General features: G+C 51.3%; 1 protein-coding gene and 1 long non-coding RNA gene across 7 annotated transcripts in view; one reads left to right on the plus strand and one right to left on the minus strand.

Moving 5' to 3' along the window:
* The window catches only part of DLGAP4 (DLG associated protein 4), a 197,920-nt gene that overhangs the window by 141,006 nt on the left and 33,746 nt on the right, over positions 1-23,168 (minus strand). The window lies entirely within an intron of this gene.
* LOC113602531 (uncharacterized) lies at positions 10,979-19,628 on the plus strand. Its single transcript, XR_008289119.1, has 6 exons — positions 10,979-11,259; positions 12,551-12,623; positions 13,545-13,615; positions 14,020-14,114; positions 18,006-18,145; positions 18,657-19,628. It is a non-coding gene; the product is annotated as an uncharacterized LOC113602531 (long non-coding RNA).

Below are 23,168 nucleotides of genomic sequence, written 5' to 3' on the forward strand. Positions count from 1 at the left end.
CATAGGGCACTGCATGCCATGGAAATGCAGTGTTTGGGAGGATGCCTTACGGACCACGTTGTCACTTTTAGCCAAAATCAGCCAGAGCCAAAGCAGAAGGAAAAGAAGTGATAGCAGAGGAAGGTGTCCTGTGGAGGGCAGCGGGGCAGGGACCCCAATCTGGGGGTTCCCCCCACTTCTTTGCTGCAGGACCAGAGCAAGTCTCCTCACAGATTCCCCATTTACAACAGCTAGGAGAAACACACAGGACAGTGTCTCAGGTCCCTGCCAGCTCTGATGGTATTCAAGGTTGGGACTTCCAACGGGGCTGAACTTGGAGAACATCATGTTAAGTGAAAGAAGGCAGTCACAAAAGACCACATAGCATATGACTTCACTTATACGAAATGTCCAGAACAGGCAATTCTGTAGGGACAGAAAGTAGATTAGTGGTTGCCAGTGTGGGGCTTGGGAGGGGGTGAAGGCTAAGTGGTTCATGGTTTCTTTTTTGGAATGATGAAAATGTTCTAAAATGGATTGTGGTGATGGCTGCATAGCTCTATGAATATCTGAAAACCATCGACTTGTTCACTCTAATTGGGTAGATTGTATGGTATGTCCAACTCAATAAAGCTGTTACAACAATCCAACACTAACAGATTCGGCAACTTCCAAATGGGCAGCTGTCCTCTGGGAACCTGCAGGCCCCTCAGGGTTCTTCCACTATGGCCTGGGAAACCAGGGAGTATTTTCCCAAGAAGCCCCCCAGAACCCTCCAGACCCTCTATCCCAGAGGCCTTTGCACTTCACATCCACTTTCTCCAGGAAGCCCTCCCTGACCTCCCAGCTATGTCAGGTCCCTGGTTACTGGCTCCTAGGGTTCCCTGGGTTTCTCCTTCTCACCACTTAGGCTGATATGAGAAAAACACTTCCACGACTGCTGGCTAACACTGCCTCCTCCATCAGACTGGGAGCTCCATGAGGGCAGGGCCATCATCATTGGTCATCACTATCAAGAGGGCAATGCCTGGCATACAGTGGGTGCTTCAGAAATGTTTGTTGATTGAATGACTCAACATTCCAGATCCTATGAAGTACGCCTGGCTTCCAGTCCTGGGACCACCACATTCTGGCTGAACGATCTTGGGCAAGTCATGTAACTTCCGAGAGTCTCAATGCCTCTTTCAGAGAGAGTGCGTGATGGCATAAAGGGATAATGGACATGGAAAGTACTTTATGAAGTGGCTCCTCCCACAGCTGCCCCTATTTCAGTTGAAGGAACCCACTCAGGCCCGAGCCTCTCTGAACACCTCTCCTTCCCTTACCCCCCGCATCCAAGCCATCAGCAACTCCCACTGGATCTCCCTGCACAATATATCAGGAAGCTGACGCACCAGTTGCTCTGCTCCCACCACTGTGGACAGAGCCATCATCATCTCTTGACTGGATTATTTATGCCCTCTCTTGTCTCTTGTTTCTGCCCTTGCTCCTGACACAGAAGCCAGAGGAATCCAGTTAAAACACAAGTCAGTCCCTGCCCCTCCTCTGCTCTAAGCCCTCCATGGCCTTACTTTACCTCAAGTAAAAGATGACGGCCACAGATGCCACAGATGACCCCTCCACCACCTCCAATTCTCCCCTTTCCTCCCTGCCCACTCCCCTTGCCCCAGCTACGCTGGCCACTAGGCTGTTCCCCAGATATATCAGACATATTCCTGCCTCAGGGCCTTTGCACCTGTTCTTTCTCTGCCTGGAATGTTGGTTGCCCAGATGTCTGCGAGTCTTACCCCCTCACTTCCTTCAGGTCTCTACTGAGACCTGACCTTGTCAATGAGATGCAGTTCAGCAGAGTGGGTAAGACTTTTAACTGAAGAGCATGGGCTTGAGGTAAAAATCCAGGCTCACCATTGAGAGACCTTGGGCAAGTTTCTTAGCTTCTCTGAGACTCAGTTGCTCATTTCCAAAATGGGGGTAATTACACCTTCCTCATAAGGCTGCTGTGAGGCTTCCATGAATTCAGTGAATGCAGACTGCTTGTGTGCTATCATCACCCCCATCTGCTCCACCTAACATGCCCAGTGTCTGGCCCACCTGCTCTGTTGTTCTCCTTGCATGTGTCACTATATAACAGGGGATGTGAACAAGTAATCTACCCTGATTACTGCCTGCCCCTGCCACTAAAATGCTGACCCCCACGGGGCAGAGAGTTTTGCAGATTCGGTTTATTGCCAGGTCCCCAGTGCCTAGCCCAGCACCTTGTGTGGGGTTGCTCATTGAAGACTTCACTCAACAAATATTTTCAAGGCTGAATAAATATGTATTGACCAAGTGTCGCAAGCTCTGGGTTTCCCTGTCACAGACATTTCTGTCTCCAACCCAGCCTGTCCGTCAGAGCTCCAGGTCGACACAGGCAAATTCCTACCAGCAGCTCAGCCTGCTGCCTTGTGTGGACCTCAGTGTACGGGTCCATGGCCCTGTTTGTGACCTTCCCTGGGAACCTTGCTCTCTTCCAGCATTATCTAACTTGGTACCTGGAACCAGCTAACCCTCTTCCCACACCTCTTCCTCCTTCTCTCTCACCTCCTTGTATGTAAAACACTAGACCATGTCCTATTTGTTTTGGAAACCTCCTAAATATCTCTCAAATCCCCTTCCCTTTATCCCGAGTCACTGCCTGTCCTGGCCACCATGATCTCTGGTTCAGCCCGCTGCACCTCAATTCATCTTCTGTGCTGCAGCCACGAGGATCTTTTCAAACCACATGTGGAAACAAATGAAAGCCTGCTCTGCAAGCCTGAGAAGCCAAAATCCTCATTGACTCAAAAAACAAACCCACCGGGACTTTTCAAAAGAATCCACCTCAGGGTTCCTCAAATAATGAAAGGCCTCCCTCAACCTTGCCACCCCAGGCCCAGGTAAAATGGCATTTGTTGTACAAAAATTTAATTTACCAAATGGATTTGCAAGGAACCTTTTAGCTCAATACATATTTGTAGAGTTGAATTGAAATTAAAAAAAAGTTTAAAAAAAGCATTTATAAAGTCTCACATGCACTGGGGACTTTCCACACTCCCATGTCTTATTTTCTCCTCTCAGCAAACCAGGCAGGTCTTACTGATTCCAGTTTCCAGATGAGGCAACTGAGGTCCAAGAATGGAGGTTACTTGCCCAAAGTAACACAGTTCCCAGATTCCAACCACCACCCCACCCCCACAAAGTCCTCCCAGGCTCCAGCTGGGTCAGCTGGGTCCAGAGAAGGGAGGTTACTTGTTCAAAGTAACGCAGTTCCAGATTCCCCCAAGTCCTCCCAGGCCTCAGCTGGGCCAACTGGGCCAGAGAGGCAGGCATGCTGGCCAGGCTAGAGAAAAGGTGCTGACCCCCCTCTTCTCTAGCTGACTGCCACAGGCTTTGAGGCCCTCAGAGCACATGGTCATTACTTGTTCATTTCCTGCTCCCTGCCTTTGCCTGAGTGGTTTCCCTGCTCAGGGTAACCACTCCCCCAGCCAGTCAAAACCAGCTTGCCACCCTTCACAGTCCACTTCCAGCACTGAATCTCCTGCTTGCACTCCCTCCTCATCGGCTGCCCTGAACACATCACCTGCAATGATTTGTGGACGTTTCCAACATGGCAGCACATGTGTCCCTCCTGGCTCTTCCACCACCAGGGACCATGGTTCCTCTGCTTCCTCAGACAGCTTGACCTCCAACCCTCAGTCCTGAGTCCACACTGACTTCCCCAGTCTTTCTGTGCAGCCTGACTTTGCCCCTGAACCTGACCAGGGCTCATCTCCCCAGCTGTTTCCAGAACCTTCTCTCCGTAGACTCCTCATGCCCTCATGTCCAAAATGGACCTCATCACCTTTTCTTCTAAACCATTCCTCCCTGATAATGGCAGGATCTTTCCAAGCCCCCAAGCTAGAAACTTGGACATCACTCTGGACCCTTCCCTGCCCCTCAGCCCTCCCAAGCCTTGTTGATTCTGCCCCAAAATGTCTGTTAAACCACTGCTTCTCTCCATGCCCACTGCTCTGTACTATATTCAGGCCCCATCCCCCATCAGGGCGTCTGAGTACAAGCCACTCATCCACCCACACACCCATTCATGCCACCCACTTTCCTAACCATTCATCTATCTACCTGCCCCTGACTCACCATCCATCCATTCTAGCCATCCCTCCATCTACTCATTCACCCACCCACCCATCCACCATCCATAATGTACTGAACCCTCCAGTGCTTCAAGCCACAAGCTTGAAGGTGGGTGGGCACTGCGACCCAAGGATGACTTAGACTCAGTCCTTGGCCTCCGGATGCTCACACCAGAATGGGGTCTTGAAGGGGGAACATGACTCTGTAGAGGGTAGAGGGAAGGTGGAGAGGGCATCTAGGTCAAGGGATAAACAAAGGCATAGACAGAGGAAGGAGACAGCTAGGGTGTCTGAGAAACTTGACCAGACAGGTGGGGAGCAACAGAGGTGGAGGCAGAAGGGCCAACTGAGTCTGGCTCCGCAAGGGCCTTCCAGACCAGGTAAGGAGTCTGTACTTTATCCAAAGCACAGACTTGAGATACACAGCCTGGTCAGACCTTAGCCAGCTCTATCACGCAGTAGTAGCTGTGAACTTGAACAAATAACCTCAGTGTTCCTCATCTGTAATATGGGAATAATGATATACCTATTACAAAGGACTCAATGAGGAGTAAATGAGTTAATGCATACACATGTCTCTTAGCATAGTGCCTGATATATAGAAAAGGCTTATTAGCAAATATCATTTCTATTATTGCTCATATTATTACTAATTAATATCCTCCAGCCAGCTGGTGGACAAAGGAGTGTTCTACAGAGAGAAAGTACATGCTAATGTAGACTGCAAAGCCTCCTCCTCAGCAGCTGGAGGTTCTGGAATGAATTGCCCCTGCCCAGGGTTTCCCAAGTTTCTTCCAGCCACAGCATCACCAGCTCTCACCTTGCCTTCCTCTTTGGACCACCTCCAGTCAACCATGCCTGTCATTGCCCCAGACCGGCTCCCCGTGCCCTGATGAACCTCAACATGCCTTGCTCCTCGCTTTGAGGAGCATGGGCGGTTGAACTCTAACCTCTAAGGGCCTGGGGGGCTTCCCTGCTGAGAGCTTTCTGACACGTGCAGCCTGTCCGCTCTCTCTGACAGCTCTAGGGGACCGCTCCTTGCCTTTGCTTCAGTCTGCACAAGTAAATGGCTGAGCAGGGATCCAAACTCTGGTTTGCCAGTTTCCAGAGCCCCAGCTCTCTCCCTAAAATCTTGGAAGCCCCCGCCCCCCCAAATCATCAAGGCCCAAGATAATGCATGGACATGAACTTTTAAGGTACCAAGGAGTGTGTCCAGTAGAACTGTGTAACGATAGAGATGTTCTCATGTGCACTGGCCAACAGTAGCCCCAAACTACATGTGGCTACTGAGCACCTCAAATGTGACTAGCACAGCTAAAGAATTGAATTTTTAATTTAATTTTAATAGCTACATGTCCCTTGTGGCTGCCCTATTGGCTAGCACAAGACAGCTATTAGCATCCTTGCCCTGAGACTACATTTCCAGATGCACACACTTCTTGAGCCAGAGCTCACAAACCATTTTGTCATTTCGTTAGAAAGATTTCTACCATGTACCACATAGTCCCTGCTTTTACAAACTGAGGCTATCCAGCATCCACAAATTAATTGCTTCTTTACAATTCAAGGTCAATCAAGAACTAGTTGCCAAACTCCTGCTCTGGGCCAGGCACCAAGCCAGATGTGGAAAACTGACACATTTGTCTCTCTCCCCAAGGAGTTCAGTCTAGTTGGGGGACCTGTCCTACATTAGGGTCTGTGACAGAGCGGATAGATGCAAGGACAAGGTTTACACATAATCTGGAGAGACACGAGGACAGAGCCACTGACTTAGTGGAGGAGTCTGGGAAGGAGTCCCTGGGAGGAGGGGACATTGACCTGGTGTCCTGACACTTTACAGTTGTAAGGTACTTTCATATCCATGGTCTCATTTGTGCCTCACTAGAGCCCCAAGAGGGAATTGGGCCTGGCCTGGATTCTGCTTTTCTGCGCACTTGATTCACATCCGCACACACTTCTGGGATGGGCACTGAGTGTGGGCTACAGCCCTAAGCCCTGAGAGGTGGAAGCCAAGACCCCCACAATGAGTGACAGCAGAGCTGATTCAGACTCCCAGGCCACTGTGCCCCTGATTCTTCCACCGTTGCTTCTCCAGAGGGTCCACCCACGACCCAGCCAGCTGGCTCTGCAGGGGCCTTCCAGACCAGGTAAGGTTGGATTCAGTCAAGGAATTGAAATCAGATATTCCCCAAATCCTCTGAAAGTCCAGTTTCATGAACTCCCAAACTTTCTAGCAGCTCTGATGGGACCCAGAAGCCCCCTCACTGGCCATCTGGCCTCTCCTTGGCCCTCGAACTTCTGGAAGCCATAAAGATCTTCCTTTTAATGACATTTCCCTGTAATCGCTTCCTTTCTATTTAGCACCCTCAGGGCCCATGTGCACCTGCCCTACTTTTCCTTTCTCTGATTCCTTCTCCAATCTCAGGGTTGGTTCATTTTGTGCTTCTTAGGAGGAGTTTCTCTGCACTCCCTGCAGACACTCCTGCCTATGGGGGCCCAGGCAGTTCCAGCCCTGCCATCCCCCCTTGTTAACACTGAGCCCAGATGGTCCCTCGTGCAAAGCCTCAACTGGCATGGAGCCCCTTGGATTCCTCACAGCACCTTTGGAGCAGAAGGCAGGGGACACTGTGCCCCACAAACACTTCTTGAGCCCCTAGTTTGTGTGTGGCCCCAAGCTGAGCCAAGCTGAGAGTAAGGAGGTGAATGAGTCAGTGGAAGCTGCAAATATGTAAACAGCACAGCAGTCCAATATGACAGGATCGGCCCTGGAAGGAGGCCCAGGGGCCCCTAGGGGCCTTCATCAGCCTGACTAGAAAAATATCAAAATGGAGGTGAGACTCAGGTGGGGCCTTGGAGGATGCACAGGCGTCTACTAGGTGGACAAAGTGGGGAAGGGCACTGGTGGCAAGAGGAAGAGGGACAGAGCATATGGTTTCGGGGGGACTGTGAGGAACTCTGTACAGGTGGTGGGCTGGTCCATGTGCTCTGCGGAAGAACAGGAGGAGGGGAGGGGAGCCAGGGCTGGAAACACAGGTTGGGGCCCGATCACAAGGGTCCTGCAATGCCAGTCTGTGGAGTGTGGCCTTTACCCTGGGAGCAGTGGGGCACCCCAGGGCTTGGCAAGTTTGAGTGGGAGAAAGATCACCCAGAAGCTATGTGGGGCGGCCTAGAGGTGGCTGATGTGGTCCAGGTGATTGCTGATAGTGGTCTACCTAGGGCAGGGGCACTGGGGCTGGGGGCCAGCAGACAGAGCCAGGAGATATTTAGATTATAAAACCTATCAGATTTGAGGCACCTGGCTGGCTCAGTTAGAAGAGCATATGACTCTTGATCTTGGAGTTGTGAGTTCAAGCCCCATGTGGGGTGTAGAGATTACTTAAATAAATAAAACTTAAAAAAAACCATTCAGACTTGGGGCTGACTAGATGTGGAAGATGAGATAGAGAGAGGAGTCAGGGATGACTTCTAGGTTTCTGTCCTGAGTGATTGTGGGGATATATTGAATACTAAGCTTCTGGCTGCAACATTGTAAATATTTTGGGCTTGTGGGCCATTTGGTGCACCAAAGCTGTCAAAGACAAATGGGCATCTCTGTGTTACAACAACAATTTTTTTTTTTTTACAAGAATAGGTTGGCCATGGCCAGAGTTTGCCAACCTCTGAACTACAAACAACAACAACAACAACAACAACAACAACAACAAAAGCCACCTTAAGCTGGTTTTAACAATAAAATGGATTAACCCATAGAATTGAAAAAGTCTAGAATTTTGGTGGACTTCAGGCACAGTTCAGTCAGGGATCCAGCTCTGTTTCATTGATATTTTCTCAATCCAGTCCTTTGCCAGCTCCATCTTAAGGCTGGCTTCCCCCATGCACACAAAATGGCTACAGTTGTTCCAGACAAATCACACCACCAGGAGCATGAGGAAGGATTGCTCTTCCAACCCAAGTCCTAAGAATTACTCTGATTATACTGTCTTACTTAGGTCACATGCCCATGCAGGAACCAATCACTGTGTCTGAGATATGGAACACACTGATTGGCTTAGCCTGGGTCACATGCTCTATTCCCAAGGGGGAGATAGAATCAGTTTCCCTTAAACTACATAGCTCCCCAGTGAAAACTGGGGTCTGATGGGATGGTGGAATAAAGGAATGCAAGAAAAACGTAAGCCTATGTCCCCTGTGAAAATTCATAAAGGGAAAGAAACCTGACTAAGGTGGAGTTGGGAGGTGAGAAGGAGGATCTATAACACTCCATTTGAATTTAAGGGAAAATGGTCAATTATAGACCCCAACAGAAGAATTATCAACAGGAAAGAATGTTCAATGACATTTTCCTAACAGGAAAACATGTACATAGAATCTCCTACAAGAAATTCACCGCCCCTGCAAGTCAGCCCATGAGAAACCATCATCACCCCGAACTCCTGCTTTTCTCCAATGGGTTTTCACTCAGAACAACCCCTCCAAACTTCCTCCTCCTTCCCCATAAAATAATGTCCTTTGTTGGACTTGCCTATGGTTTTGTCATAGCTTGCATATCCGAATTGCAATCCTCTGCTCTTCCTGAATAAACCCATTTTTGCTTGTAAATGACTTTTATTTTTAAGGTTAACACTCTACATAAAGACTTATAGGCAAATGCTCATAACAGCATCATTCCTAATAGCCAAAATTTCAAATGCCCATTAACCACTGAATTACATATAGATATTATGTTATATATGTATTATGTGTGTGTGTATATATATCTTCATAAACATGGACTATTACTCAGCATTAAGAAGGAATGAAACACTGATATGTGCAATGACAGAGATGGACATAAAAACCAATATGCTGAGTGGAAGAAGCTAGACAAAAAGACTACACATATGTTTCCATTTAAATAAACTTTCTGGAAAAGGCAGAGTCAAAGAGACAGAAAGCAGATCAGTGGTTGCCTAGGGCCTGGAATGGGAGTGGGGATTGACTGACTGCAAATGCGCACAAGGAAACTTTGGATTGTGGTAATGGTTGCATACTGTATAAAGTTATTAAAACTCAAAAAGAATATACTTAAGCAAGCTTTATGGTATATAAACTATACCTCAGTAAAGTTTTTTTAAAAGGCTGATGGGGACAAAGGGCAGGCTGCGGCATAGCTACCAGGATCCCCCAGAGGACAATGGTGCCACTCACTTGTCAGGGGATAGAGTGGCACAGGCAGGCCTGAGGGCAAGTGCTAAGGTCACTCTGGACAAGTTGAGCCGAAGGTGATTCTGGGGCATTGCAGAGATGTCCAGGGAGAGCTCTGGGGAAAGAGCTGTGGGTGTTCAGAGGGACATTGAAGCAGCAGCAGTTGAGTCTCTTGGAGAGGGTGTGGCCTGAGAAGAGAAGGCCTTGGGACAGAGCCCCAAGAAAGAGACATTTTGGGGAGCAGTGGAGGAAGAGAGGTGGCAAAGGCTCTCGAAGCAGCAGCCAAGGAGGCAGGTCTGTGACAGGTCCAGTGTGCCACGGAGAGTGCTGCTGCCCAGAGCCTGGGGCAGGGGAGGGGTGGCGCAATGCGCATGAGCAGTGGCCACCAGGTCAACCACAGGAGGTCCCAGTGGCTTTGGTGAGAACAAGGACCACAAAGGGGTGTGATGTGATCCTGGCTGCACAGGCTGAGCATCATCAAAACCCCTGAGAAGCTCAGCTGAGGGAGGGAGCAGGGTGGTTGGGGCATTGTGGAAACAAGGGGCAAAAGCAGTGGGTTAAGGAGTACACAGACGCCGAGGACCTGGTCTACACTCCTGATAGGTGGTGTAGCTGGAAAGAGGAGGAGACACGTCAGTGTGGCGGCACATGCAGCCATTCCAAGCTCCATCACACATGCCTGGAACCTGGTAGCCTGCCTGATGCCCATGCCACTGTGCCCCAGAAAACCGCTGCTCACGCTGGGGAAATGGCTCTTCGTCTTCTAGGTGTTGGTGCTCTGGTCTTTTCTCCTGGCCATCTGAGACAAAATCTGTGTGTGCTTTGTGTGGTATCTTTGAGTGAAATACCATTGGGAATGCTCTTGCCATTACCTGCACTTAAGCTCTGGGCATCTCCTCCTCCCACTGGATAGCCCAGATGCCCATCAGCCCAGAGGGCATGAGACTGGGACCTGTCAAGGGCCTCCTATTTTTCCAATTCCACAAACAGTGTTCAGGTTGTTCTTCCCCACAGTCCTGACAGGTTGTCATCATTACATCCATCTGGCTCACAAAAAGAATGAGACTCAGAGAGGTTGAGTGGCTCACCTAAGGTCACACAGCAAATGAGTGGCAGAAGTGGGGCTGGCACCCAGGTCAGCCTGCCTCAAAAGGCTGCCCTTTTGTCCCACAGACACTTGGCAAATGGGTGTGGAAAACAAAAAAGGAGGAGGGTAGGGATGAGGAGGGGGGGGGGCAGCATTCTGAATAGCCAAGTGGTGAACTTAGGTTTCAGCCTCAGGTCTGCCCCAGCTCTTGTGGCCAGGGCAGGTCACTCTCCCACACAGGGCCTCAGTTTCTCCAGCTGTACAATGAGCTCTTAGACCCCTTGTGGCTGCCACACTGAGTTCTGACCAGGTGCTTATTGGAGACACTTCTGCTTTCTATGGTAGAAACAAAAAAAAATGTCCCCAGAAAGGTTAGCAGCAGAGAAAGGCCATGGTGTTGGGGAGAAGGAAGAAGGGGCCTCTTCTATCATTCTGGGCCCTGGAGGAGCTGCATCGGGGGAATATAGCCCAGCCCAGCCCAGCCCAGCCCAGCCCAGATGCTGGCTCAGCCACTTTGCTGGGACAAAGACTCAGCCTGAGGTCACAGTGTGGCTTCCAGGAGCCACCCCCTTCACAGTCATCCCAGCAGGACCTGCCATGGGTTGGGGGTGGGGAGCTCTGCACAAATCCCTCCTCTTTCTCAGCTGTGGCTGCCCTGTCTGCAGACCCCTCCAGAAAAGTAGCTGTTTGGGCCAGCTTTCTTCCCACCCTCAGCTCTGAGCTCACCCTTCCTCTCCATCCTCCACAACTGCAGCCCCCCTGGAGCCTCATGGTTGCCCCAGCACCTCCATGGGAGATGGCTGAAGGACAACTCATTAGTCAGAGTCAAGATCTTTGGAAAGGAATCAGAGGCTGGAGAGGGTAGGTGCCCAAGCAAGGCCACACAACAGACATGGGGGGCCAGCACAGAACCTGAGCCTCCTGACTCCCCACTTTATTGTTGTGGCCCCTCCCAATGGTTTTTATGACAGAAAAGATTTTATTCTTTTTCATGTACTCATGTTAAATTTATAACTCAGACCCACATCCTGATTCTCAGTTCACCAGACACATTTCCAGTCACCCAGATATTGCTCTCTGAAGTGACCATGAGGGACCCTGGCTCAGTCCCCTTTCTGCCAACACAGGTGACCTCATTCAGTCTTGTGGATTTTAACACCAATTTCTCCCTCCCTCTCCTTCTCTTTCTTTTCCCCTCCCTTCACCCCTCCCTTCTTCCTACTCTCTCTCCCCATATTCAACCCATCAGGTTGTCTCTACATTCAAAGTATCTCCAGAATCCAACCAGTCCTTGCCACCTCCACCTCTGCAACCTGGTTCCAGCCTCCCATGGCCTCCCTGCCTCCACTCTTGATCCCTTCAGCCTGGTCTTCACAAAGCAGCCAGAGGGTCCTCTTAAGATACAAGTCTCTGCTCAAAGCCCTTGGGGGCTCTCATCTCACTCAGAGTGAAAGCCAAAGGCCTTGCCTTGGCTTACAGGGACCTACACATCTCTCCTCCAGGCCCTCTGACCTCACCTCCCACTACTCTCCTGGTCAAGCACACTGGCCTCCCAGCTGTTCTTACCTCGCAACCCACCTGCATCCCAGGCCCTTTGCACTTGCTGTTTCTGCTCCCTAGATATCCACATGGCTCGCGTCCTCCTCATTTCCTTGGGGTCTCTGTCAAAAGTCACCTCCTTAGAGAAGCTATCCTAGACCTGAACCCCAACCCCCCATCTGACCCTACCATCATTCTCCAACCCTTCACCCTGCTTTATAGAATGTATAATCCGCCCCCCCCCCCCCCCCACTGCAGTACATCATACTTACTGGCAGGCTTGGATGAGCCCGTCCCTGAAGTAAGCCCAGGAAGGAAGACACTATATCTTTTCCCTACTGATATATCCGCAGCCCCCAGCCCAGGGACTGGGACACAGTAGGTGCTCAATAAGTATTGAACAAATGAAAGAATAATACCTGGCAGCACTTCTGTGAGGGGAGACTGCCATTTCCATCACCATTACTGTGACCGGCCAGGTCCTGCCCACCGGTGGGCTCAGGATGCAGAGGGGTAATCCCAGCAGCAGTGGCAGCTGCTACCCCCTCCTCTGTGCCAGGCCATCAGGTCCACCCAACTCTGGGGGCTCTCTTCTGTTATCCCCATTTTACAGAGGAGGAACCAGAAGCTCCAAGTGGCAGAATGACTTGCCCAAGGTTAGACAGCCAGCCTGACATGCACTAGAGGTGAGATTAAAACAGATCTGTTGGGTCCACAGAGCCCCATCCCCAAATCTAGCTGCCCTGGCCTGGCATCTGACCCTTCAGGCCCTCAGAGGTTGTGGTTAGGGGCTCATGGTGCTGCCAGGTGACAGGCAGAGTGGCACCCTGTTGGCAGACACAGTGCTTTCCCCCTCCCCATCCCTCCCACATACTCATGACCGGCCTCTGGGGGCAGCAGAGGCCTGGCATCCAAAGTGGGAGGGGTCAGACAGTGAGTGAATATGTCCCCCTCTGGCCTCTGCAAAGGGAAGATAAAAGCTCTCAGCACACATACCTCTCTTGTCATCCACTTTTGGGAAACACTTAGTTATCACCTACTGTATGAAGAGGACTGTGCTGATGTTTGTGGGAACTAAGAGATATCACCATGCAGCCCCTTCCCACTTGCTGGTACAGTGGGTAAGCCCCTTGCCAGCCATCAAGTCATCTAATTCTCCCTACATATATAACAGGTAAGTAATATCAGGCCCATTTTACAGACCATGAAAGTGGGGTACACATTTTTATCTGGCACCTGTAAATCCAGTTATCTGAGGAAGCTGCATTCTGAGTCTCAGGAGGGTCAGGATGGTGCAGGTGCTGGCTTGGTGAGGAAATGTCCCTAGGGCCAGGAAGATGGATGAGATCACAAGGGGCCATCCCAGCTACCCTTCCCAGAAGGGACTGTCCTCACCATAACGCAGGCACTTGCTCCCACCTCCCAAAACCCCTAGAGATACTCATCCATTATCTCATTTGTGCCCCCACATCCATGAGGGGACTGCCTTTCTAGTGCACAAGAAACCAGTATCAAGAGTGAAATGGGGCCAGTCAGGCCCAAGGGCAAGCTGAGGGAGGGGGACAAACCAGGCTTGGTATGTGCCAGCTTCCTGCGTCTCTGTGCAGATTGCTTTCCTGTCCCCAGGCACCTCCTCCAAGCAGCCACCTGGGACCTACAGGCTGAAAACGGGATAACTGTGAGTTGCTGGTGCACTGACTTGGTTGGTAACTCATGGGAATGAAACGCTGGTGTGAGCACGACTGTGCCCAGTGGTGTTGCTCCTCCGGGGACAGGGAAGTGGGGCTAGGGTGGGGAGGATGTTGGTGTGGGGAAGCAATCTATCTCCTGGGGATGCTGGGGATGCTGCTCTCCCAAAACATGTTGGAGAATTTAGTTATCAAGAAATACCTATTATTTATTGACCATATACTTTATTATCCAAATCAGGACACCTACAAGATTGAAAAGGAAGCTGTTAATAATTATTCCAAAGCTGGCCTGGGAAAATCATGACATGGCCACATTATTTATTGAACACTTACTATGTGGCAGGATGAATACTGGATAGTTCACATGTACCATCACTTTCTCTCCTCACAGTGACCCATGAAAAGCTACGGCAGCCACCCTAGCCTTTTCCCTGTTTCTCTGTCAAGCCTGAGTTTTCACCACTGGAGTCTCTGCCTTGGGCTAAGGTACTGAAAGCCCCATTTACAAGACATAACCCCTCACCTCCTGGACTCCATCCCTACAATAACCAACCCATTTTCAGCCACTGTGACTTCAGCATGGACTTATTTCATAAGGAATAGATTTCAAGGTCAGGGTGTGAATGGGGCTGAAGAGAGGGATAACTGGGGTCGGGGGTGAAACAAGTGGGTCCTCAGATGTTGGGGTCATGGAAGGAAAACAGAGAAAGGGAGTAAAGGGGCTTGTATAAGACATACCATTCAAGGCCCTTGGCAGTCCAGATAAACCCCACCTACTCTTTTGAATATACCATCTACTAGCTCATCCCACACCACACACCAGGCACAACCTGTTTTTCCTGCCTCCATCACTTTGTGCGTGCTGCTCCCCCACATCCATGATGCCATCTGCCAGTCTCAGCTGGGCAACATTTCCCCACCCCCTTCAAGGACTGGTTGAAACACCACTACCTCCAGGAGGCCTTCCCTGATAGCTCCTCTCTGGGGTTTGCCCCTCCCTCCTCTGGGCCCAGCACCTTGCTCAGGCTTCCAGTGCCTGTGGAGTGAAGCCTGAAGTCTCATCAGCCTGTCGGCCCCATGGCTACTGGGCAGTTCATCACTGAACTCCTCAAGGCAGCCACAACAGCTTCCCACCACTGATGGCAAGCATGAGGTGCCCATAACAACACAGGCCCTGGACTTTGTCCAGAGAGGTCCAGATCCAGGGGGTCTTGACTGGGCCAGGAATTTGGATTGTCAAGTCTCTCCAAGGAATTCCATTGCATGCTAAATTTCAAGGTTCCCTGACAAAGCAGGTGAGCAGTGAATGTCCACTAGAAAATAATGTAATAGAATCAGGAAGCAGCTGCCCCTGATATCCTGAAGGAAAGCACTTATGGTGGGGGCTGGCATGTAGATTCTGCTCATTCATTCACCATATATTATTTTTTTAAAGAAAGCTCTATACCCAACATTGGGCTCGAATTCATGACCCTGAGATCAAGAGTTGCATACTCTACTGACTGAGCCAGCCATTTATTAAGCACCCACCAACCAGTAACAAAGACAACAACTGACATTGTCTGGTACTCATCATGTTCAAGGCTCAGTGCTCATACCATCTGAGTAAATCTTCAAACAAACCCCCACCCAACCCTATGGGGCAGGTGCCATCATTCCCCCCATCTCACAGATGAAGAAACAGAGGTTCAGAGGGGAGAAGTGAGCTGCCTGAGGTCTCACAGCTAGTAAGTGGAAGAGCTGGGATTTGAACCCAGGTCAGCTGGCCCTAGAGTCCACACTCTAACCACCTCAGTGTGCACCACCCCTGGGATATGACCATGGACAAATGACCTGTCCCCAGTTTATCTGCCAGCAGGGAAGAGACACCAAACACACAAACAACACATACTTTCAAATTATGGCACATATGAGAAAGGAAAAGAAGTGATTCTTCCAGAAGACAATTGCTGGGGGGAAAGGGGACCCACTGCAGATCTCCCTGAGGATGGTCCCTTTGCCTCAGTTTTCTTACCTATGTAATGGAAGAGTGGGGCCAGCCGATCCCTAAGAACTTTCCTACTGGCACATTCTAGGAATTCAGGCTTTCTTTCTCTGGACCTTTATTTCCCCTTCTGTACAGTGGACTGGAAGGAGAGCAGAGTCAGTTGTGATCCCAGGACCCTTCGAACTCAGTCCCTGGGCTTCCCACGACCAAGTCAGCCTGGAGTTCTTAGAGCAGTGTCCTTGGGAGTGCATCTGCCACCCATTGTCATGGTGATGCCCCAACCAAGGATGGGGCTATAGTGATGCTGGAACCTGGAAGTGGTGCCTTGACTCCTCCTCTCCCAGAAGGAACGGCCTCTGGGTCCAGCAGACTCACTGAGCCAGTAGAAGGGATACTTGGCTTTGCTAACTTATCCAGAGCTCTGCTGCCTTCACATGGTTAGGATGAGGTGGAGGGTCCCACCCCCCTGAAAAGGACCTGCCATCCGAGGCCCAGTCTCCTCTGTCAGCCTATCAGCCAGGCAACCAACTGAGTGTGCTGTCCATGGTGCTGAAACCTCAGCAAGGCTCCTGAGACTGGATCCCCCTTGGCAAACACTTCTAGGAGCCAGTTTTGCCAGGGGTTGCGAATTCAGGAAGGAAGATGAGTACCTAGGGATAGACAGAGAACTATGGCCAGTTGGGTTCCACATGTCCCAGCAGTGTGATTTCAGACCAGCCTTTTGCCTTTACCTCTCTGTGCCTCAGTTCCCTCAATGTAAAATGGGGACAGTAACCATACTGACCTCATGAGTCTGTAGTGAATGCAGATGCAGCATATGGTACATGGAGAGGCCCAATGAATGCTAGGTATGAATGCTAGCTATTACTGTTAGATTGTGTACTTGTTATTTTGAGAGGCTAACTGTGATTGGGGTGCCTGCTGTGTGCCTGGTCTTCCAAAAATTTTACCTGCTTCAAAGTCCTATAAAATTGTACTAAAATGGGGATAAGAATACACACGAACATTCTGAGGCACAAAAAGGTGAACTCAGTAGCCCTAAATCACACAGCTAGTGATGTGGGGAGCAGAGATTCAGACCAGTTAGTCTTCCAAACCACTGAATCTATCCCATTCCACTACCACTATCCAGATGGAAAAACTATGGACCAGGATCAGAGAGAGTCCTGACTTACCACCATCCCCAGAAAACCCAGGGTCACACCTCCCAGTGCAGATCTCTTCCTACTGCTCTGAGCCAGGCTCCCCCCAGCAAGGTGAACAGGACTCCGTCATGGCCACGGCAGCTAGAACTGCAGGCAGGCATCTCCCTCCATGGTGATCCCTCTGCCCTGCTGGAGGGTCCTCTGTCAAAGGCAGAGATGTGAAGTGGCCCAGAGACAATGTGTGTCAGCTGCAGCCATAGGCTAGCAGCACTCAGTGCCTTCCAGTGCCCTTGCTAGCAGGCAGAATTAGAGTGCAGGGGAGAGGGCAGGGCCAGGGCAGTGCTGCTGGGGCCCCTCTAGCTATGGCCTGGTTTTCTAGCAAAGAGAAGACCCAGACATGCACCCAAGCTGCTCCCGTCCCAAATTTCCTGCTGTGTGGAGTGCATGCACGCACACATGCACTCACAGATATAGTTCAAATCCATCCAACAGGGGGCTCCTGGCAGTCTCAAAACCCCAATTTTTTCCCTTGCGGAGGTGCAGCCTTGATCTCTGGTGGGGATAGGGGCAAGTGAGGCATTAAAGAGTGGTGGAACCCAGAAACTAGCTTCCTATCCCAACTCTACTCCTTCTAAGCTGGGTGATCTTGAGCAAGTGAGAAAGTTGGTCTGATGTGGTATTACTTCTATGAAATGGGGTTTCTGGGCCTTGGTGTAGGGCATCAAGCAGATCATGGATTGAGATGGGTTTTGAGACATTAGAATTGGTCACTGCCTACTGTGGTGTAAGAAGCTTAAAGGAGAAATCCCAGGGACAAATACCAGCCCCAGAATTGGGTCCTCCATAGCCACTTTTGCCCCAAAGTCTGTACCAGCTGCCTTCCCAGGCTCCCCTTTTCCCATATGCCCCTCCTATTCTCTTTCACATAGAGGTGGGGGGTAACTTTGGAAAACATAAAGCAAAGCTGCTTGCACACTTTCAGAGCTGTCCCAGTGCAATTAGGTAAGGGCCAAACTCCTGGCTGGGACCCATAAAACCTTATGGAGTCCAATCAGCTCCTGTTTCCTTCACCAGCATCACTTCCCCCTCTTTGCCCTGTCACTCAGCCCCAGCAGTCACTCTGGGGCTTACTCTTCTCTGAACAAACCAGCCTCTGCCTCACCTCCAAGCTCATGGCCCTGCAGTCCCCTCCACCTGGCTGGGTCTCCCCTAGCATTCACTTGACTGGTTTCTCTCCTCCCTCAGGGCTTAACATGTCACCTCTTCCAAGAGGCCTTCCCTGGCCACCCTGAAGTCTAAAGTACTTCCCAGCACCACACAATGGCTCCGGCCTTGGGTTTCTGCTGCCAGTTAAAGAAACCTCTGCTGGCAAGCAACAGAATAAGGTGTGTGCACCAGGTAGCTTGGGGTATGCCTCTCTCCAGCTGCAAGTGCCAGAGTGACAAGTCCTGACATTGAGGGATCCCTCAGCTGAGTGGCCTTGGGCATGTCACCTTACCTCCATGAACCTCAGTTTCCCCACCAGGACCATGGGGCAGATGAAGCAGTCTGAGACCCTTCCAGTTGGCAGTGGTTGCCTCCTTCCAGGCCCCGCCTTGCATTGACCCATTTTTCTGAAGCTTCTCCGAGCCCAGACAGTTGCTCTCTGAGGGCCCCAATCCCATAAATCACAACTGATTTCATGGAGCAGGGCGGCTGCTGGCGCCCAGGCATTTTGTGGTCATTAATCAACATTGGCGGTACCAAGGCTGCTGCAAGGCAGCTTTGCAGGGTCTGGGTCTGGTCTTCAAGGCTGGGGTACCTGCCAGGCTGAAATGGCCAGCCCCTAACAGATTCCCCTTATCCTGACAGGTCCCTACCCACCTGCCTCCCCTGACTCTCCCACTCTGCATTCAGCCAACAGGTACTCCCATTACTCCCTCTGGAGCTACTCCTCAGCTTCCCAGGCTCTCATAGTGTGCAAAAAGACAGAAGCCATCCTGTACCCCACTTTATCAAAGAGGAGTCTGAGAAGCGGAGTGACTTAGCCAAGATCACACAGCAAGTGTGTGGAGGCCTTTTGATCTGAAGCTTCTGATCTTTGCCCCGTCATTGAGGAGACCCCAGTCCAGGGAGAGGACATGGGGTGGCACACTGAGCCTCCACCCAGCCTGGAAGACCCCAGCTGCCTGCTGTGCCTGTATTCACAGCCCCCTCTCCTGACCGAAGGGGTCTGCTCCAGCTGCCACGGGCTCCTGGGAAATTAAACCTCTCATCCCCGACGTCCTGGGTCCAACAGGCTGCCTCTGTTCCCTCTCTTCAATCCGCTCAAAGAAATGAGAAAACTGAATGAAGTGTCCCTGGGGATCTGAAACTGTACTGCCAGCCGGCAGAAAGGCAGGAGGCTGTCATGGTGCCCACTGGGTGCTGAGGACAATGCCCCAGCAGCATCTAAAATACCCAAAGATAAAAGTCAGGGTGACAGCCACTCAATGTCTGAGTTACTATGGGAGAAGCCTGACTTTCCATCTATCCACCCAACCAATATTTACCAAGTGCCTACTGTGTGCACCTACTGTGTGCATCAGAGTAGAGCGAGTGAGGGGAGAGCCCAAGTGGCCTATGCATGCAGGCTCTAGGCAGAATGTCCCCATCAAATCTGCCTCCTCCCTGCAGGAGCCTTCTGTTTCCTCTTCTCTAAGACAGGAGTGCTGGAAACTATGATGCTCTCCAAGGGCTACTGAAGGATCAAAGGCTTATGAAGGTGGTTGCATCGTGCCTGGCACATAGTACATGCTCAGTTAGTGCCAGGTGTTTTATTGTCGTCGTTGGTCTATGCCAGGTGCTGGGTTAGAGCACTGAACAAGACAGATGTAGACTCTGAGCTCACAGAGCTTACTTTCTAGCAAAGATGAGAGACAAATTGGTAAAATAATTGTAAGTCGTGATAAATATCCCAAGGACCTGGGACTAAGAAAAGTAGGGGGCCAAGACAGCGTCACAGAAAGTCCCCCTCTAAAAAGGACAGCAAGGTGACAGCCTCGATAGATAATAACTGGGAAAATGTTGTGGGCAGAGGGGATAGTCAAGCATGACCCCCAAGGTAGGGAGCAGCTTTGTATAGTATTTAAGGACCTGAAAAAAGAGCTGTGTGGAAAGAGAGGACTAAGCAGGGTGAGTGTGTTCCCTCTCTGGGCCTCAGTTTCACTCTCTATGCACAAGGGCATGGAAGGGCTTCCAGGCTCCCCAGAGCTACCACTAGTACAGGCCTCTTTGCTCCAGGAGGAGCCTGGTGGAGCAGTTGGGGGGGGGGGGGGAGGAGGGATGGTGCTCAGGATGGCTTGGCCCAAACTGCTCACATGTGACCTTGGCCTTGTCCCCTGCCCCTTCACCCCCTAGAGCTGACTCAAAGCTACCAGTGGTGCCTGACTCACTACTTCTGTGACAGCTAATTATGCCACCCCCTCCCGCCCGCTAAATCTCAGCACCTGCATGAAGCACTTTGGCTCCTGACCCCCCTCATGGATCCAGCCTCCTGACAGCACCCTGAGGGGCCAGGCCTAGCTGGGAAGACCGCCTGGGAAGACGCTTCCCCCTGCCACTTCTCACATTTCTCAGCCCTGCCCCCCTGGGGACTCACCAATGGGATGCAGGTGGGATGCAGGCACAGCCAACACCTCTGATCTGGTGTGGCCACTTTATTGTCCACAGAGACCACAGTGTCCTGAGACTAGTGGAGACCCCTGACCAAAGCTGGAGGCGCATGTCCAAGGGCTCTGGACATGGGGCTAGAGATTGTAGGGAACCCCGGGTGGCTTCCTCTCTGAGTCTCCCCATCCCCACCATGTGCTCCTGGAAGGGTGAGTCACTGATGTCCTGCTCACGATGCCTCTGCTCCTGTGAAGCCAGCCACATGCAGGAGAATCGCAAGATGGGGCCCAGCCCTCAATGTGTGTGGGTGTTGTAGGACACCCCTCTTCTATACCATCCCCACTTCCTGAACAGCCAGAATTTCCTGAGAGAGGGAAGGTGTGCAGGGACTGGCGGGCAGCCAGGAGGAGGGAGGAGCTGACATTGGGGACATGAGGGACACCCCACCCCACTCCTACTTGGGGTTCCATTCCCAGAAGGAGAGAGAGGATGTTGGGAATCTAGGCCTCCCTCTACCAAGTGAAGACACCACCCCTCCCGGAGAAGATCAGCATATTCATGAAGGTTGCCACGACTATGAATATGCTAATAAGGTACCACTGGCTGCTACTGGTTCCTCTGTCTGCCCTGCTCTAGCCTCCAGCTCTGCTGCTGCCACAGGCTGCCCCCACCCACCCCACCCCTGCCCCCCTTCTCTCTGGCTCACCTTGGGCCAGACTCCCAGGCTTCTCCCAGGCCTTCAGACTAGCCCTGCTCCCTCCTGCCTCAGCACCATTGCCATGCTGCTCCTGCTGCCAGATTCCCTTCCCTCCCTCCTCACCTGGGCAACTGTAACTCATTCTTCAGAGCTTAGCTTAAGTGATACTTCTCCAGGGATGACCTCCCAAACCCCCACTAGGTTGGGAGTCTCCACTTTATTGCATAGTTGCATTTACTTATTTTTTTTTTTGTCATTTGATGGCTCTCTCCCCCACTGGACTGTCTCCCTGAAGGCAGAGATGGTCTGGACAGGGCTTTGCGCACAGGTAGTGCTCTATACATGTTTACTATATGTATGATTGGTGTTTTTGACTATTGTTCTGGCAGACTCCAGATGGACCTCTCTGCCCCCCTTCCTTGCATTCAAGGCTGATTCCCCACCAGCACCCAGTTCTGACCAGACAATGCTTCCCACTTGTGTCCAGCACATCACAATTTAAGAAGCTACCTCCTTGTTCCTCTGACCTGCCCCCTGCTTCCTGGACAGCCAAAGAGGATGAGCTCCATATGGTGGTGCTGTGTGGGCCACAGAGCCAGGGCAGGAACTTAGGTCTGCCAAGCCCCTCCCTCTTGCGGCCTCGGCTTCCTCACCCTGGAAAAGCAAATCCCAATTCCCACTTGGCCTAGTGGTGAGGATGAAGAGAGACTGAGCAAGGTAAGGGCCTCTGGCTGTCTGACAGGGTCACTGGCTACCCCCACTAGCTCAGGCAACAGGCAACCAGACTAGGCCTTCTTCCACTGGGAGAGGCTGAAAAGGCACAGAAGGTAGATGAGTGGGTCCTACCTGTGGGCCCTCCCAAGGACACAGTGGGGAAGAGAAGTCTGGGTGCAGAAGATAACTGCCTGGGTGTGGAAGCTCCTCCTTCAGAGAGGAGGTATACTCATTACAACTCTGTTCACTTCTTAGGACCCCAGAGCCAGGAAATGCCAGAGAAGTAGTGTCCTCACATCCCATCTAGGCCCAAAACCCACCCTCCGGAAGGAGGCTTTTGACCCACCTTCCCCACTGTTGAGTCTGTTCAGTGCTAAGTGGCTAAAGCCTCGTTTTTACCCTGACTTCCTTTCCTACTTTCTCAAATTCTGGAGGATGCCTGCTCATCCTTTAAGCCCCAAATCTCGACTGCCTTCTCAGGGCCCACCCCCAGCAGCCCCAGCCCCCTGCCTATCCCACACACAGCATGGTGCCTGCACATAATCGTGTCACTTGAATGAATTCCTGGGCAAGTGGGCAGTAGCCCCTGAAGCTTTGTGGGCTCTAGCTTTGCCCTCAGCTCTGGAACAAGCGTGACCTCTCAGGGGTACGTGAATAATGCTGGGGTTGGATCTGGGCTCTATTCCTGGGCAAGCAATTAAACCTTTCTGAGTCTCAGTTTCTAACTTGCAAAATGGGTTTAGCCATCCCTATCTAGAAGCAGGGAGATGCTGCTGCTGCTTGAGCCTTATCCTCCTTCTCTCCCCCATTTTCCCAGCTCCCCAACCTCCCCCAAGTCCAAAAGCTTCTAATGGATTAACCGTTAGGAGGAGGCAGCAGTGTGGGCACAGCAGGGAGAGGGAAGAGACAGAGATGAGGTGCTGGTGGGGGGCCCATGTGGGGGGCTGCTTGGCTCTAGCAGCCCCAGGAAGAAGGGGGTGTCTCTGCATCAGACAGAAACAAAGATGGACTGATGTTATGGTTGGACTCAAGGCCACAGTCAAGTCAGAGCACATCAAGGAAGCAAAAGAAACCAGAGGAACAGGAGATGCTGATGGCAGACAGAAGCTCCTTCAGCACAGACAGGGTCCTCTAGTTACCCTGTCCCTGGGACTGCTGGACCCCAATACCCCTTTCCCCCAGTCCCACCTATATGCCACATGTCAGGAAAGTCTGCAAACCAGGGAGTCACTCAGCCACAACACCTGTGGGTACTAACTATATGCCAGCTACCATTTTAGGGACTGGAGATAAGAGGTGAGCACAATGAATGTGGTTGCTGATCCTGGAGGCAAGTGGGAGAGATGGAGATTAAGCAAACATATGAA

This window comes from Acinonyx jubatus, chromosome A3, assembly GCF_027475565.1.
Source record: "Acinonyx jubatus isolate Ajub_Pintada_27869175 chromosome A3, VMU_Ajub_asm_v1.0, whole genome shotgun sequence".
Lineage (NCBI taxonomy): Eukaryota > Metazoa > Chordata > Mammalia > Carnivora > Felidae > Acinonyx > Acinonyx jubatus.